At 44.6% G+C, this 17,645-nt stretch overlaps 1 long non-coding RNA gene across 1 annotated transcript; it reads left to right on the top strand.

The window, feature by feature from the left end:
* The first annotated feature begins 448 nt into the window (after nucleotides 1-448).
* Nucleotides 449-15,441, top strand: LOC120638653. Its single transcript, XR_005660487.1, has 2 exons — nucleotides 449-513; nucleotides 15,238-15,441. It is a non-coding gene; the product is annotated as an uncharacterized LOC120638653 (long non-coding RNA).
* The last annotated feature ends 2,204 nt before the right edge of the window (nucleotides 15,442-17,645 follow it).

The raw sequence follows: 17,645 nt of genomic DNA on the forward strand, positions 1-17,645 counted from the left end.
CACAATTCAGCTGAAGAACCACAGAGGCTCATAGACACAAAGAATCACACACAGGAAGAGACTCACATGAAGAACAGAGGCAGCCAAAGATAACGACACAGATTCCTGCATGGACTCATAGAGACATAGATACACACCACAGAACAGACCCAGAGGTATCTAGATGATATCCAGAGACAATCAACTCCCACACAGTCACACATATGTCTTTACTCTCTGTACCCCACCTTGCAGAAATCTTGCTGGAAGGTTGTTCTGAAATCCTCCTACTCTTCTCAAACCTCAACAAGATCTTAGGAATAAAGGTGAATGTGTGGGTAATGTCACTCACTGGTGCCTTTGTGATGTGATTTTTGCTGAGCATGCTGATTGGTTTCCTTGCTAGTTGGGGGGGATGGGGAGGTGCAGGGATGGAGGGATACAGTTGGCATGGCAACTGATAATGCATCACATCATAGAGCTTGGACATTAGTGCCCTGTCAGGAGAGGGAGGGAAACTGAGTGGGAGTGCAGGTGAGTGTGATAGCACACAGGAAAGACGGAAATGTGTTTTGAGGGCATGCTTTCTCCGTGTTTATGAAACAATCTATACCAGCCTTCTAAGGATACTATGGCTATTTTCCTTAGGCTTAAAATAAATTTTTTCAAGCTTGACATCAGGATAGGCAATGATTTGCAAGGTGCTTGCAAAGCATTTAGTACCGTGCTTTGTACAAGGTAAGCACTAAATAAATACTATTTCTACCAAGGTAGATTTGCATTTAAAAATGGAAAAGGGGCCTTTCAAACATTCCTTTTTCCTGAGAAAAGTGTGAATGAGTGGAGGAAAACCAGCATCCTAGAGAAAACAGACATAAGGGCTATTGCAAAAGGCTCAAAGTGATCAGTCAAATAATGATATTTATTGAGTGTTTCCTTTGTGCAGAGCACCTGGGAAACCTCTTATAAAATAGAATTGATAGGAGTGCTCTCTGTCCACGAGGAGCTTATAGTCTAGGAAAAGAGGGATAAAGAGACCGTGGCAAAGCAGCTGGAAAGCAAAAAAATCAATGAAGGTAGTGAAACTGTGGAGCAAGGCTCGGCAAGGCGAGAGGCTGTAGTCAAAAGACCAGGAAGGGGAGAGAAATGGGACCTAGGAGGTGGGTAATCAGGGATCCAAGGAAAAGAAATCTGCCTTGAAATCAAAAGTGGACTTATTATCATCTTCAAAAAGACTGGAAAGGGTAAAGACTCCGAGTAAGAAAACGTTAGCTAACAGTAGTCCTGAATGGGTTTATCCCCAGTTAAAGATCATTAATTGATAGAGACAGTTGTTTCAGGTGTCCAGGAAAGGCAAACCTGGAGGAAAATAGTCAACTAAAGACCAAAAACTGGGCTAGGGTTCACCTGAGAAAGGTGGTGAGATTAGGCAGTTTAGAGGCTAATGGACTTTGAGGTCATTGAAAAGGGCAAAATAAAGTGAGAAAAATAGTAATTCCGTAGAGAAAGGGAGAGACTTATAGCTGTCTGGAAGGTAAGACCTAGGGTGAGGCAGAGAGACAAGGGAGTACAGTATCACTGAGAAAAGGAAAAGTCAGGGAACAGAATTTGAAACAAGACTGAGGGCTAGGTGAAGAAGTTCATCATAGTAGTTTCAAAAAGCAGAAACAAACGGGACTTGGGGCAGGATTGAGGAGCACTAAAATTGATCTGAGTCTTCAACCAATCAGCCAATCAATCAATCCTTGTGTCTCTGCTCTCCTGGGGATCTCCAGACAGGGAGCTCTATCTGCTGCTGCTGCCTCTGACCACTGGCTGCTATGGTGCTTTGGAGAGGCTTGTTTGCATCTTTAAAATGTCCTTTTTGCATTTTTGATGACATTTGTTCATTCAATCATTCATTCATTCAATCATATTTATTGAGCGCTTACTGTGTGCAGAGCACTTTACTAGGCGCTTGAAAAGTACAATTGGGCAACAAAAAGAGACTATCCCCAGGCACTGTATTAAACACTGGGGTAGATCCAAGCGAGGCAGGCTGGACACAGTCCAAGTCCCAGCCTTAATCTCCATCCCAGTCTTAATCACCACTGTACAGATGAGGTAACTGAGGCCCAGAGAAATGAAGTGACTTGCCTAAGGTCATGCAGCAGACAAGTGGTGGATTTGGGATTAGAACAAAGGTCCTTCCAACTCCCAGGACCTTGCTCTAGTCACTATACCATGCTGCTTCTCAATTGCAGCTCCTTACAGCTCCTTACAGTCCTCTCACTTTAAGCTAACATGGAGCAGCAGCTCAGGTACTGTATGACATGTATACCTCAACCTCACATATTCTTCCCAGCTTTAAATTCCTATGAGCTGACTGTGTCCCCGGAGACACTCTCATGACTTTGGCTTGATTTCTGATGTGAAGTGCAATCCATGAGTGATGTTCACTTGATAAGGTGGATGTGGCTTCCGTGGTAAATTCAGATCTCACAGCCATATTCCGGACACACTTTGGATCTTTATAAACCCAAGCACAAGCTCGGAGAGCATAGAAAACATCAGAGGTTCTATAGGAGGGACAGAATCTCCTGAGATGCTTGAAGAAGCCAGGCAGAAGAAAGAGGAACGATATGGGAAGCAGCGTGGCCTAGTGCAAAGGGCACAGTCTATCCCCACTTATCTGTTAGGGAGAAGTCCCTAACATTCTATGTGCTTTACTTTGCTCATCTGTAAAATGGACATTAAATATCTCTTCTTCCTACAGACTAGATTGTCAGCCCCACGAAGGGCAGAGACTGTGTCTTATCTGATTACACCGGATCTATCACAGTGCTTGGCACATGGTAAGTTCTTAATAATAATAACAATTATGGTATGTATTAAGCGCTTACTATGCGCCAAGCACTGTTCTAAGCCCTGGGGTAGATACAAGGTTATCAGATTGTCCTAAGTGGGGCTCACACTTTTAATCCCCATTTTACAGATGAGGTAACTGAGGCACAGAGAAGTGAAGTGACTTGCTCAAGGTCACATAGCAGACAAGGGGTGGAGCCGGGATTAGAACCCATGTCCTCTGACTCTCAAGCCTGGGCTCTTTCCATTAAGCCATGCTGCTTCTTTAATGTGTTGTTATTAATATTAAGGAGGAAAGGAAAAATAAGAAAAAGAGAACAAGAAAGCCAAGGAGAGACCAAGGGGATAGAGGGTGGATGGGATGGGAGAACAGTGAGCATTGTTGTAGAAGCCCAAGGAGAAAGGGAGAAGTTTCCTCTCTACCCACCTAAGCTACTACTTCTTTATCTCACTTCCTCATCTACTCACCATTTCAAGAGCAATGAGCAATGCTGTATTAAGAGAAGTCAGAGTCCTGGGCTGGACCATCTATGGGTAGCCTTCATATGATCCTCGATGACAATCATTACAGTACAACCAATTAAAATGGTGACAGAGATGTAAGAGAACTGAAGAAAGTATCATTACCTGGAGCCAGGAGACCTTTCACCAAGGGGTCAGAGGGGAGGGAAAGAGGAGAAGGGAAGGAGGGAAGAAAGCATGATTCAGCAGAGCCCCCATTGTGATCCAGTGGCTTTTCCTGACGTGCCTCTCTCCTGGTGGCAGCAAGCCATGGTCAGGGATGGGAACTGAAGGTCAGTCAGTCAGTCAATCCTATTTATTGAGCGCTTACTATGTGCAGAGCACTGTACTAAACACTGGGGAGAGTACAATATAATAACAGATACATTCCCCCCCCCCCCCAATGAGCTTACCATCTAGAAGGGAAGGTGGGAGGAGGAAGGTGTCCTCATCCGGGGCATTACTTTAGCAGGACTTCCTTATATTCATTATGAAAGATAAGGTGGAAAGGAGAGGCTTTTGAGGCCCCATGAGCCCGTTCCCATGATTAAGGAAGTATGAACCCCTGTGGTAATCCAGCCCCCGTCATGAGGACCAAATCTCCTCTAAATTCCAGTTCATATATGAAATCAAACCAGCCAAGCTGTACAAGGTGGTTACTTATAAATGGTGGATAATAACAATAGCACCAGTGAAATATGGGTAAACTTCCATCCAGAAAGAGCTAAAATTATTTTGATGAGACCACTCAGCAAAGTAGAGATGCCAAAAATTGGAATCCAGTTTTCTTAGCTAGAAATTATACCACTCCCAGCTTCCTTGCCCTCAACTGATCGATTATTGAGTGCTTACTATGTGCAAAGCACTGTACCAAGGGCTTGGGAGAGTACAATATGAACGAGTTGGTAGACAGGTTTCCAGCTCACAGGAACTTACGGTCTAGTGGGGGAGATAGACATTGATATAAATAAATTATGGATATGGACAGAAGTGTGTGGGGCTGAAGGAGAGGTGAATAAAGGGTGTAAATCCTTGTACAAGGGTGACAGAGAAGGGGATGGGAGAAGAGGAAATGAGGACTTAGTCAGGGAAGGCAGATATATTGATAAGACTTTGAATGTGGGGAGAGTAATTGTCTATCAGATATGAAGGGGAGGGAGTTCCATGCCAGAGTCAGGATGAGGGCTCGGCAGAGAAATAGATGAATTGAGGTACAGTGAGTAGGTTGGAATTAGAGGAGCAAAGTTAGGATGCTGGATTGTAGTAGGAAGTCTATGAGGTAAAAGAGAAGGAAAGATTACTGAGTTCTTTAAAGCCAAAGGAATGAGTTTCTGTTTGACGCAGAGGTGTATGGGCAGCCACTGGAGGTTTCTGAGGGCTGGAGAAACATGGACTGAATGTTTTTGTGGAAACATGATCCAGGCATTAGAGTAAAATATAGATTGAAGTGCAGAGCAATAGGAAGCAGGGAGGTCAACAAGTAGGCTGATATAGTAATCAAGCCATGCTAGGCTAAGTGCTTGGATTAGATTGGCAGCTGTTTGGATGGAGAAGGGTAGATTTTAGTGATACGGTACAACAGAGTTTGTAGACACATTCTCTGCCTACAAGAAGCTTTACCCTTTATCACTCTGTCACTACTACACGCTCTCTGCATTGTTTGAAACTCTGACTGAGGTGTGTGGTAGAGCTCCAAATGAATAAAGTGGAAGATTTATTTTATCCTCTTCTGAAAGTGAGGAAGCCTCTCTGGGCCTCAGCTTCCACATCTGTAAAATGGGGTTAATGCCCACCCCTCTACCTCACAAGAGTGTTGGTAACACAGAAGTGCTCCACAAATTAAAAGTGTGGAATATATATTTGTTTAAAATGCATTTGTTAAGAGCTTACTATGTGCTAGGGATTGTATTAAATGCTGGGGTAGATACAAGATAATCAGGTTGACCATTATCCTTGTCCCAGATGGGGTTCACAATCTTAATCCCCATTTTACAGGTGAGCTAAGACACAGAGGAAATTAAGTGACTTGCCCAAGGTCACACAACAGGCAAGTGGCAGAGCCAGGATTAGAACCCAGGTCCTTCTGATTCCCAGGCCTGGGCTCTACCCACCAGGCCATGCCTCTTAGTAATAATGCGTGGCTCAGTGGAAAGACCCTAGGCTTGGGAGTCAAAGTTCATGGGTTCGAATCCCAGCTCTGCCACTTGTCAGCTGTGTGACTCTGGGCAAGTCACTTCACTTCTCTGTGCCTCAGTTCCCTCATCTGTAAAATGGGGATTAACTGTGAGTCTCATGTGGGACAACCTGATTACCCTGTGTCTACCCCAGCGCTTATAACAGTGCTCTGCACATAGTAAGCGCTTAACAAATACCAACATTATTATTATTAATAGTAACATTATTATTATTATTATTTGGCTTGGGCACCCATTTTGAGGGTGTGTGTATGTTTGTGTGTGACTAAACTGCACCAGATAGATTTGAAGCTTCTGGAGGGCTATCATCCTGTCTTCAACCTCTATTGTAGCAGCACGGCATGGTCTAGTGGTAAGAGCATGGGCTTGGGAGTCAGAGGACTATTGTGGCCCCCAGATGTGTGAGGTTCTGTTCCAGCTCCAATTTTTGCTCCAGCCAAAAGCAACTCTGAAGCTCAGCTGGACAGAGCCTGCGCCCCCCTACTTCCTCTTTCCACAACGGAAATCCCTCCCTCTTCCTCTGATAGCCCTGGCCTGTTGGTGGGGACACTGAGCAAGAGCTGCTTGGGGGTCACAGCATCCAGCCAGGCAGTCATTGTCTGGGGGCTGCGACCCCGGGCAACTCAGCTCAGAAGATCCTGGCTCATCTCAAGTAAATCAGGAAGGGAACACAATTCCCAGACCTGCAGGGAGAGAGGCAGAGTGGAAGATCATTCCCCCCGTCCCCCTCCAACCTACCTTCTCCTCCCATTCCCTTGCCCCCAGAAAATTCCTTAGCCTTGGCAATCAAAGGTGTTCAATAGGTTCCGGATTTGAACTGGTATATATAGGCATACACATTTGAATGCAAATACACATACCTATATCTGCATAAAAATATATAGGCACCATCTCAACTGGGTTTTAATGCTAGTGCTAAGGTTTCTTTTCCATCTAGCACTGGAATGGGAACTCAAATCTGAGACCAATGAAATGGTAATGAATTATAGTTTGGGGTGGTGTTCAGGGTGACCCCTGGAGCGTTTTTTCCCCACAGAGTGTTACAAATAGACTGGTTGAATAGTGAGATACTAGAGGTTCTAGACAGGATCTCTGCTTGGTCTGAAGGTGAGGGTAGGTGGGGAGTGGAGGGGTCTTTGCTTTGAGAAATGGGATAGATACAAAACACACAGAGGAGTCAGCGAGCAAACTCTGAAAGTGCCAACCAACTCAACAGAAAGGCGAACATCCAGTCTTGGAAAATATCCAGGATGGAGGAAGGTTTTTAAGAACTACTCTGTCCCACCCACCTCTGTCACTCAGCTATTCAAACCCCCTAAGTTCCGGTCTTGCAGATTTACAATATTAAGTGTACTTTCCCCAGCGCCCTGTACCAAATGAAGATTCTCAAGATTTGAGGGGGCCATCTTTTGGTTCAGAGCAGATTTCCTGCAGTTTGGTACAATTGTCTTGAGGCTATGTTTTAAGGAGAGACAATGTCAAATAGTTCTGAGCTCCTGAATAAAAATTAAACTCCGGCAGAATCCAGAAGGGGATTTGTGAACCTTTTAAAGTGTTATTTTTATTATTTTCAAAGTATGTGGGGCAGAGAGTATAAAATAAATGCCAGACAACCAAGAGCCCATAAGAATAAACAGATAAAGGGGGAAGGGGAGATAGAGTTACATAACCTGAAGCTAAAAAAGTAATTAGAATTTGTAATTGTGTAAAATTCAAGATGAATGCCCTACTTCTCATAATAACCCAGGTGAATTAGAACCAATTTCCCTGTTTAAGTGCCTGGTGCAAGGTCGCTAATTTATTATTACCATTTTCAATTTTCCTCGACGTTTCCCAGAGGAGAAAATCAAGCTCAGTGCTCCCCACACCCCTTAACGCACCCCAGTGGGACAGGTTAGGGGGTGGCAATGGAGGGGAGAGATGCAGGGGGAGAAAAACTAAAGGAGGAAACGTGGATTTTGGGGAGCCAGAGCTCCAGTGCCCCCCGCAGGCCCCCCAGGAAACAATCCCTTTCTGCCTGTCAAACCTGGGCTTCCCCTCTGTGGGTGCTACCAGCAGGAGGTTGTTTATGGGGGAACTGGAATTAGTATGTCCCTCAAATCCCCAAAGTAAGCAATTGATCAATTGTATTTATTGAGTGCTTTCTAGGTGCAGAGCACCATACTAAGTTCTTGGGAGAGTACAGTATAACAGATTTGGTAGATATTCCCTGTCCACAACGAACATAGAGTATAAATGGGGGAAGACAGATATTAACATAAATAAATAAATCATGGATAAGTGCTATGGGGCTGAGGGAGGGGTGAATAAAGGGAGCAAATCCAAGTACGAGTAATTATGACTTAAATTAAGCACTTACTAAGTGCCAAGCCCTGTGCTAAGCAATGGGCCAAACACAAGATGCTCAGATCAGGCAATATCTCTGTCTCAATCTAAGAGGTAGAGAGCAGTACTAGAATCCCATCCATAACAGGGTACTGAACAAGCTCCTATTGTCTACCAACAACATTTACTCACCTAAGGCTCAGTACAGTGCTTTGCACACAGTCAGTGCTTAATAAATACCATCGATGAATTGATTCTTGGATTGACTGATAAATACTGTCTTGCAGATAGGTTCAAATCAGGTCATATTCTGCCCCTCTCTGATCTCTTCCACCTTTTTCTGCCAGCGGGAGGTTTGCTGGCACTTAGTTCTCCACTGCCTCCCACCCCCTAACTGTGGAAGATGCTCAAGGTTCAGTTCTGGGTCCCCTTCTATTCTCTCTCTACATCCACTCCCCTGGAGAACTCACTCCCAAGGCTTCAATTACCATCTCTATATCGATTTGCAAATCTACATCTCCAGCCCTGATCTCTCTCCCTCTCTGCAGTCTCACATTTCCTCCTGTCTTCATGAAATCTCTACTTGGATGTCCTGCCTTCACCTCAAATTCAACATGTCCAAAACAATTCCTTATCTTCCCACCCAAACCCTGTCATTCCCCTGACTTTCCCATCATTGTAGACAGCACAACCATCTGCCCTGTCTCACAAGCCCATAAACTAGGCATTATTCTTGACTCCTCTCTTTCATTCAACCCATATTCCATCTATCACTTAATCTTGTCAGTTTAACCTTCACAACTTCACTAAAATCCACTCTTTCCTCTTCATACAAACTCCAACCACGTTAACCCAAGCACTTATCCTATCTCACCCTGTTTATCTTATCAGCCTCTTACTGACCTCCCCACCTCCTCTCTCTCCCCACTCCAGTCTATACTTCACTCTGCTGCCTAGATCATTTTTCTAAACAAACGTTCAGTCCATGTTTTCTCACTTCTAAAGAATCTCCAGTTGTTGTCCATCCATCTCCGCATCAGATAGAAACTCTTTACCATCAACTTTAAAGCATTCAGTCCCCTTGCCCCCTTCTACCTCCCCTTGCTGCTCTCCTGCACACATCACTCCTCTAATGTTAACCTCCTGACTCTACCTCGATCTTGATTATTTCACTGCCTATCCCTCACCTACATCCTTACTCTGGCCTAGAACGTCCTCGTTTTTCATATCCAACAGACAATTACTCTCTCCACTTTCAAAGCCTTAGTAAAGGCACATGTCTTCCAAGTAGCCTTTCTGAACTGAGACCTCTTTCCTCTTCTCCCAGTCCCTTCTGTGTCACCTTACTTTGTTCCATTTATTCACTCCACCCCTCCAGGCCCACAGCACTTATACATGAAACCATAATTCATTTTTTTATATTAATGTCTGTCTCCATCTCTATACTGTAAACTCACTGTGGATAGGGAATGTTTCTACCGACTGTTATAGTGTTACATTGTACTTGCCCAAGAGCTTAGCACAGTGTTCTGCAGACACTAAGTTCTCAATACATATGATTGATTGATTGATTGGGTAAGTGTAAATAACAGGATGAAGGGGATGGGTGAAACCCACCTGCAACCAGGTCTTAAAAGAGTAGCAGTCTGGCTCTTGGCTCCTCCAGCCTCATCTTGGAATGGTAGCCAGGACAGCCAGTGAAAATGCCCCATCACTGGTCCTGCAGATATCTGCAGTTCTTCTCTGTGGCCAAGAGGTGATACTTTCACTCGAGGGTGCCCCAAGGAGGACCGTCTTTTTTTAAAAATGGTATTTTTAAGCACATGTGCCAGACACTGAACTAAGCACTGAGATAGATGCAAACTAATCAGAATGGATCCAGTCCATGTCCAACATGGGGCTCACAGTCTTAATGCCCATTTCACAGATGAGGTAACTGAGGAACAGAGAAGTTAAGTGACTTGCCCCAGGTCAGAGAACAGATAAGTGGTGGACCTGGTATTAGAAATCAGGTCCTTTTGACTCCCAGGCTGTGCTCTATCCCCTAGGCCTTGCTGCTTCTGAAGGCTATAGACAAGTCTGCTGCTCTTGCCAGTAGCCACTCAAAGAAAGGGCTGTTCCTTAAGGTGCTGGCATAATAATAATAATTTTGTTATTCATTAAGCACTTACTATGTGTCAAGCATTGTTTTAAGCACTGAGGTAGATATAAGTTAATCAGGTTCAACACAGTCCCTGTACCACTTGGGGTTCAGAGTCCAAGTAGGAGGTATTTTGTCCCCATTTTTACAGAGGAAACTGAGGTAAAGAGAAGTGAATTGATTTGCCCAAGGTCACATAGCAGGCAAGTGACAGAGTCAGGATTAGAACTCAGGTCCTTTGACTTTCAGTCTTATGATCTTTCCAATAGGTCATAGTGCTTTCCAACACCAGCTGCTGAAAAATTCAAAGAGGTTCACATCCTTTACCCCCCAGGTCAGACCAGCTCGGGGGGCTCCTCAGAGAGAGCACCCCTCTCCCTGCCCTTCTCATCAGAGTGATGGGGAAGGTGTCAGTGAAAGCTGGCAGGGGCCTGGCCTGGCCTGTAGTGGAGGAGAGCAAGAGCACTCTTCCTTCCCAGCAGAGGTGAGAGCTGCTCTGTTTGTTGTTGTCAAAATGTTACTTTTTGCTGAATTGGCCCTGTGATTGTCTCCCGATATGGTCTGCCCTATCTTCCAACCTCCTCTCTAGACTGTGAGACCCCTGCAGGCTTGGACTCTGTCTGAATCAATGACCTTGCTCTTCTTCCCTGTGCTTAGTTCAGTGACCGCACAGTATAGGATTTTAATAATCACCATACTATGCAGACAGGTTCATTTTCCCTGAAAGCAGCACCATTGGCAGTCTAGAGAGGGCAGGAGCACACACCTAACGAAGAGCTGAGGAATGGGAGGGGTAGGTTTTTTTTTATTCTTTCTTTCAGTTGTTGAGAAGCAGGTTGGCTGAATGGAAAGAGCACAGGACTGGGGGGTAGAGACACCTGGGTTCTAGTCCTGGCTCCATTACTTACCTCCTGGGTGACCCTGGGCAAGTCACTTCATTTCTCTCTGCCTTAATTTTCTCATCTGTAAAATGGGGATAAAATGTCTGTTCTCCCTGTCATAACCTTTGACTGAGGGTCAGGGACTGTGCTTTACTTACTCCAACTCTTGGCATAGAAGAAAGTGATTGCAAATACAATAATTATTGCTGTTGTTGCTTCTTAAGCCTGTTATTTATTTTAATGTCTGCCTCCCCCACTACATTTGAAGTTCCTTGAGGGCAGGAATCCTGTCCAATAGTTCTATTGTACTCTCTCAAGTACTCTCTATAAAGTACTTATCATACAGTAGGAGCTCAATAAATACTACTGATTGATGGATTTCTGCATGATTAGTCAGAAGAGCATCTTAGGTGAGGCTATTGCAATTGACAGCAAGATAGACAAGTTGGGCAACAGAGGGAGGGAGAGAAGGGAAGAATGAAGGAGAGGATAAGAGCAGGGAAAGAAAAATTGAAAGTTTTTATAAAATCATTTGGTCTCTTTCTGGCCCCAAGTGGCCCTTTCAGGGCAGTTTGAACAGAGCTCCATCAAGGATGTTGCTGGAGTGAGAACAGGTTATAGAAGGAGCTCCAAGATTGACATAAGAGAACAGTGGTTGAAATGATGCTGCTTTATTCTTCCTTCAGAAGTGACTTGTAAATGCTGTGCCCCTAAATGGAACTGACCACCATAATCCAACTAGCTAACTCAGCCTGAATTCTTTCCCTTTGCCCCATTATTCCCTCACCTGGTCCCCACTGAAGCTGGACAGGGCCAGAATTTAAACATTGTTTTATGAAGGCTGAGTCTCAGACCCATTAGCAAAGCTTTTTCCAGAGTCAAGGGCCATAATAATAATTTTTAAGTGCTTCCTATGTGCCATGCTTTTTGCTAAGTGCTGGGGTAAATGCAAAGTAATCATGTCAGGCACACTCCCTGTTTTTCATCGGGCTCACAGTTTAAGTAGGAGGGAGAACACGTACTGAATCCCATTTTATTGATGAGGAAAGTGAAGCCCTGAGAAGTGATTTGCCCAAGGTCACACAGCAGGTAAGTGATGGAGAAAGAATTAGAATCCTCTAGGTCAAGCCACTTCTTACTTCTCATTAACACCTTGTAGTTCAGGCTTTTGCAATGCATTTGGAGCAAGGTGTCCTCACCCTGCTCTTTTCTAATGTGTTCTAAAACCAGACACTGGCTAGTCTTTAGCAGTGGACTGCAGTTCCCGATTGACATCTTTGCTACAAAACCTCACAAGATTGTGAAGCACTGTGTGGTCTCTCTTGAATGGACTATTAGCAGGATTATTGCAAATATAGACAGTTTCCAAGTCAGTCATTCGATACAGAATAGGATTATGAGGGGAAGCAATGTTTATGGTTATATTGTACTCTCTCAAACGTTTAGTATGGTGCTCTGCACAAAGTAAAGCACTCAAAAAGTATGATTGACTGGTTGACTAACAGAAGCCACTTACTTCACCTTTGGGACTGGTACAGTTTTGGAACTTTGTTCCTGAAAGCTGATTAGGAACTCCCATTGGGCAGGACTGACTTCACGCATTTGGCCCCCCTGAGGTGAGGAAAAATTTGCCATTTCCTCCCTATATATGGTGGCAGTACGTTATGTCGTGTCCACATACAGCATAGCATAAAGACGTCACATGCACCATTTTGTGGAAACCCGACCCAGGAGTGTCTCTACTGCCATATAGCTACCATCCCACCTCCGAGGTTGGGTTGATGAAGCTTGGGGGTCTGTTGGGAATCAACTGGAGAAAAAGCCTCCTGGAGGAAGTGGGATTCAGAAGGACTTTGAAGAAGGGGAGAGCTGGACCTCGGCAGATTTGAAGGAAGTGTGAGCTCTGGCAGCGTGGCTCAGTGGAAAGAGTAGGGGCTTGGGAGGCGGAGGTCATGGGTTCTAATCCCAACTCCATCTTTTGTCAGCTGTGTGACTTTGGGCTAGTCACTTAACTTCTCTGTGTCTCAGTTACCTCATCTGAAAATGGGGATTAAGACTGTGAGCCCCATGTGGGATGACCTGATCACCTTGTATCCTCCCCAGCACTTAGAACAGGGTTGTGCACATAGTAAGTGCTTAACAACTGCCATCATTTTTATTATTATTATTCTGGTCAGGCAGAATGTCATGAGCAAGGGATCAAAGGTGTGAGAGTTGAGAAAGAAGTGCAGTTAGTGTGCTGGGCGAGAGTATATATATATATATATATATATATACATAGAGAGAGAGAGAGAGAGAGAGAGAGAAATAGAGCCTGTGTGTGTATGTGCTTGTGTGTTTAGTTGTCCATTTTCAGAGGTGATGCTGCGGAAAGTGAGATCTATCTGCACATGTGATTTTGGTTGAAACAGTGTTCTGTGGCTGGCATACCCTTCCAGCATAGGATATCAGTCTTGGCTGCATTAACATGTTTGTCCCATAGAATGGCAGTCGGTAGAAAAATATAGATTCAACAGACAGGTGTTTTAGAACCTTTGGTAAAGAGCTTGTAGGTGATATGAAGGTGGCTAGACAACCAGTGGAGGTTGACGAGTGGGGAAACATAGACTGTTGCTCTGATCTGGGCAGCAGAGTGAAGAATGGACTGGGGTCGGGAGAGCCAAGAGGCAGGAAGAATGGCAAAGAGGTTTATGCAGTAATCAAGGTGGGATAGGATAAGTGCTTGGATCAATGTAGTAGCATTCATTCATTCAGTGGTATTTACTGAGCACTTACTGTATGCCAAGAACTGTACTAAGCACTTGGAAAGTACAATAGAGTCATAAAGAGAGACAATCCCTGCCCACAATGGGTTTACAGTCTGGAGAGGGGGAGACAGACATCAATACAAGTAAACAGGCATCAATATAAATATCAATATATAACAATTGAATTATAGATATATACATATATGCATAAGTGCTGTGGGACTGGGAGGGAGAGCCAAGGGAGATTGGATGGAGAGAAAGGACAGATTTTAGCGATGTTGTGAAGATAGAACTGAAAGGATTTGAAGACAGATTCAATATATGAGTTGAATGAAAGAGATGAGTCAAGGATAATGCCAAGGTTATAGGTTTGTGAGGCAGAGAGGATAATGATGCTGTCTACAGTGTTGGGATGTTGTGGGACTGGGGAGAAGGGTTTTTGTAGGAAAATGAGGAGTTCTGTTTTGGATATGTAAAGTTTGGGGTGTTTGTGGGACATCCCAATAGAGATGTTCTGAAGGCAGGAGGAAATGTGAGGCTGCAGAGAAGGAGGGAAATGAGGGCTGGAGATGTAGATTCAGGAATCACCTGCATAGAGATGTTAGTTGAAGGCATAGCAGCGAAAGAGTTCTCAAAGGGGGTGGATGTAGATAGAGAACAGAAGGGGATCCAGAACTGATTTTTGAGGGACTCCCACAGTTAGGGAGTGAGAGGCAGTTAAGAAGCCTAGAATGAGAGATTGAGAATGAGTGGCTAGAAGGGTAAGGGGAGAACCAGGAGAGACAGTATCAGGAAGACAAAGTTGGGTAATGTTTCCAGGAGAAAAAGGTGGTTGAGAGTGTTGAAGGAGTGTTGAATGGAGTAGAGACCTTTTAATTGGCAAGAAGGAGGTCATTGGTGACCTTTGAGAGGGCAGTTTCCACGAAGTGGAAGGAGTGGAAACCAGATTGTATAGGGTCAAGGAGAGAATTGGAAGCAAGGAAGTGGAGGTGGTGGTTATAGAAGGGTTATGGAGGTGGTGCTAATGAAGCCAGTGGAGAGTGAACAGTTGAAGATGGAAATCAGGGAAGGAAGAAGAGAGAGGACTAGTGTTTGTTTTTTTTAAAGTAAAAAGGTGGTGTTGCGGGTGTCAATAACCATCAAGGGAAGGTAATTTGGGCATGGAGACTTAAATGGGGCATGATGAAGTGGCTTGGGTCAAAAGATGGAGGTTTTCTGTGGGGAAACAGGACAGATTTGGTGATGGTAGAGATTGTACAGTGAGTAGAGATGATGAAATTGATTGATTGATGTGGTAAGAAATGGTAACCACTGGAGGCCGTTGAGGAGTGGATAGATGTATTCTGAGTGACATTTTAGGAAGATAATCTAGGCAACAGAGTAGATAGTAGACTGAAAATGGGTTAAACTGGAGTTAGGGAGACCAGAGAAGAGGCTGAAGCAGAAATCTAGTAGGATGCGGTTGCTCAGGGACTCATGGAAAACGAACCATGATTATTCTTTTGTATGTTCAGTGAGCTGCTTATTGCTGGTGTTGCTTAGAAATGTGCTATAAATAAGTTCTAGCCATTAAAATGGCTTGTAATGTTTTGTATTTTTTCTTCTGCATTTTCATTAACCTTCAGGCACATCCCACAGCTCTAGAAAAGGATGATCAGAACAACAGAGAAGACAGATCTCTGCACCTTACAACCCCATCCTTTTTGGGATGGCATAACTGGAGCCTTCCCAAAAAACCTTTAGGAATGCTTCTCTTTAAGACAAGACTAGTTTGTCTCCTGTCCAGACCTGTACAAATTCAAATATAATATTAATCCTTTTAGAACTAATCTAAATGGTATCGCTATTCATTTACTGGTCTTGCTCTCAATCAGTAAGGTTAAGGGCAGTTGGCAAGACTGTGCTTAATCACCTGCATGGCTTCTTGGGACTATGCCTCTGCAGCATAGTTGTCAGGACAACACAGAACCTGGACCACTGATTGACTGACAGACCTTCTTCCCCACACCGGAGAAAGGAAAAAGTCAGGATTCTTCACTTCTGACCCATTAGACCCTTTTGTTGCAGTGTAGTTTGAGAATCTTGGGGAATTTCTCAAACTGGCAGAGCCCTGATCTGTGGATGATGACAAATGCTACTGTAAAGTGAATGAACACAGACTAGAGATAGATCTTTAAATACCCCTCTTTCTCTTTTTCTGCCTCTCTAAAACTGCAAGATCAAATCTGCCTTGTTATATTCTGAGGTGAAACAACACAAGGATTTAAGTAGTGCATGGCTGACTAGATTTTTCAGAAGTTGGCAGGGAGGGGCATTAACTAGGATCTCGTTGGCACTGGAAAGCAGAGACTCCCCAGTAGCAGGACCAGATTAATGCAGAGCTCATGAAGCTAAAGATCCTGGTGTCAGCGTTCAAGAGGGTCTGCTGGGATTCAGGAGCCTCCCGACTTTCCATCCCTGAGGTTCGTTACTGCTATAAGGAAGTCCCCACTAAAGCACAGTCGTGTGTTGTGCCATTATTGCGTATCCTTCCACAACCACCACCTTCCTCCTCCTTTATTTACTTCCACCTGCCAAACTTCCCTTTCTACCCCAACCACAGCCTGCGTCCTCCATCGCCTTCTTCCACTCCCACCACGCCACCTCCGTCAGCCTCTCCCAGCTTCCACTGCAGCCCACCCCGCCCGCCCCTTCGGCTGCCATTGTTCCTACAGATTTCATCTGTATTCCTCAGCTTGCCGCTGTGGTGGTAGCTCACAGCCCAGAGACATCTTCTCTCACTTCATGCATCCTGTGCCTCTGTTGCAGCTTGGCCTAGTGGCAAGACCACAGGCTTGGAAGTCAGAGAACATGGGTTCTAATCCTGACTCTGCACTTGTCTGCTGTGTGACCTTGCGTAAGTCACTTAACTCCTCTGTGCCTCAGTTACCTCATCAGTAAAATGGGGATTGTCTGTGAACCCCACTTGGGACAAGAACTGATGAACTTGTATTTACCCCAGTGCTTAGAACAGTGTTTGGTACATAGTAAGCGCTTAGCAAATAGCATAATTATCACTATTATTATTACCTGGTGCCGTGGAGGGAGTGCATCTTTTTTTCAGAATGGTTTAGAAGCTAGGGAGAACTGTGGTCTTGGGGGGTTTGAAAAGAGTAGGTGCAGCAATCTGAGCGGAGAAATACAACATGGGGTGATGATGCCATCTTAACTCACCCTGTGTGAGGTCACCACCCTGTTGGGGGTTAGGGGGCAGTTTCACCTGCATCACGGCTCATATGGGGGCCCTGCAAATCAGTCAATCAGTCAGTGGTATTTATCGAGTGCTTACTATGTGCAGAGCACCGTACTAAGCGCTTGACAACTGAGACCCAGGGCTGAGCTTCCCTCACCACAGTTCTGCCCTATAGTTTGTACGGTTAGCTCTTTGGCCATTTTTCCTTCCAGACTGTAAGCTTTTGGTGGGCAGATTTGTGTCTACCAGTTTCATTCTATTGTACCCTCTCAAGCACTTAGCACAGTGCTCGGCACAAGGTAAGTACTCAATAAATATCATTGATCTAGTCTATTGATGGTCCTTATGGCAACATCTTATGGTATTTCCCACTTGTTTTACAGTGTCTGCTGCTTCGAAGAGCCCCCAGAAATTATCTATTCTCTGGCCACATACTGCATCCCTAACTCCAATCTGCCATCTTGCAGCTGGCACTGGACGAAAGATGTGTGTGTGTGTGTGTGTGTGTGTGTGTATATGAGACCTTACCCGCTCCAACTTCACCTCGCTACTCTCCTACTACAACCCAGCCCGCACACTTAGCTCTTCTAATCCTAACCTTCTCACTGTACCTCACTGTCATCCATCTATCTCGTCACCGACTCTTGCCCTCATCCTGCCTCTGTCCTGGAATGCCCTCCCTCTTCATATCCATCAGACAATTACTCTGCTCATCTTCAAAGTATTATTGAAGGCACATGTTCTCCAAGATACCTTTCCTGACTAAGCTCTCCTTTCCTCTTCTCCCACTCCCTTTTGCAC

This window comes from Ornithorhynchus anatinus, chromosome 10 (assembly GCF_004115215.2).
Source record: "Ornithorhynchus anatinus isolate Pmale09 chromosome 10, mOrnAna1.pri.v4, whole genome shotgun sequence".
In the NCBI taxonomy this organism is placed as follows: Eukaryota; Metazoa; Chordata; class Mammalia; order Monotremata; family Ornithorhynchidae; genus Ornithorhynchus; species Ornithorhynchus anatinus.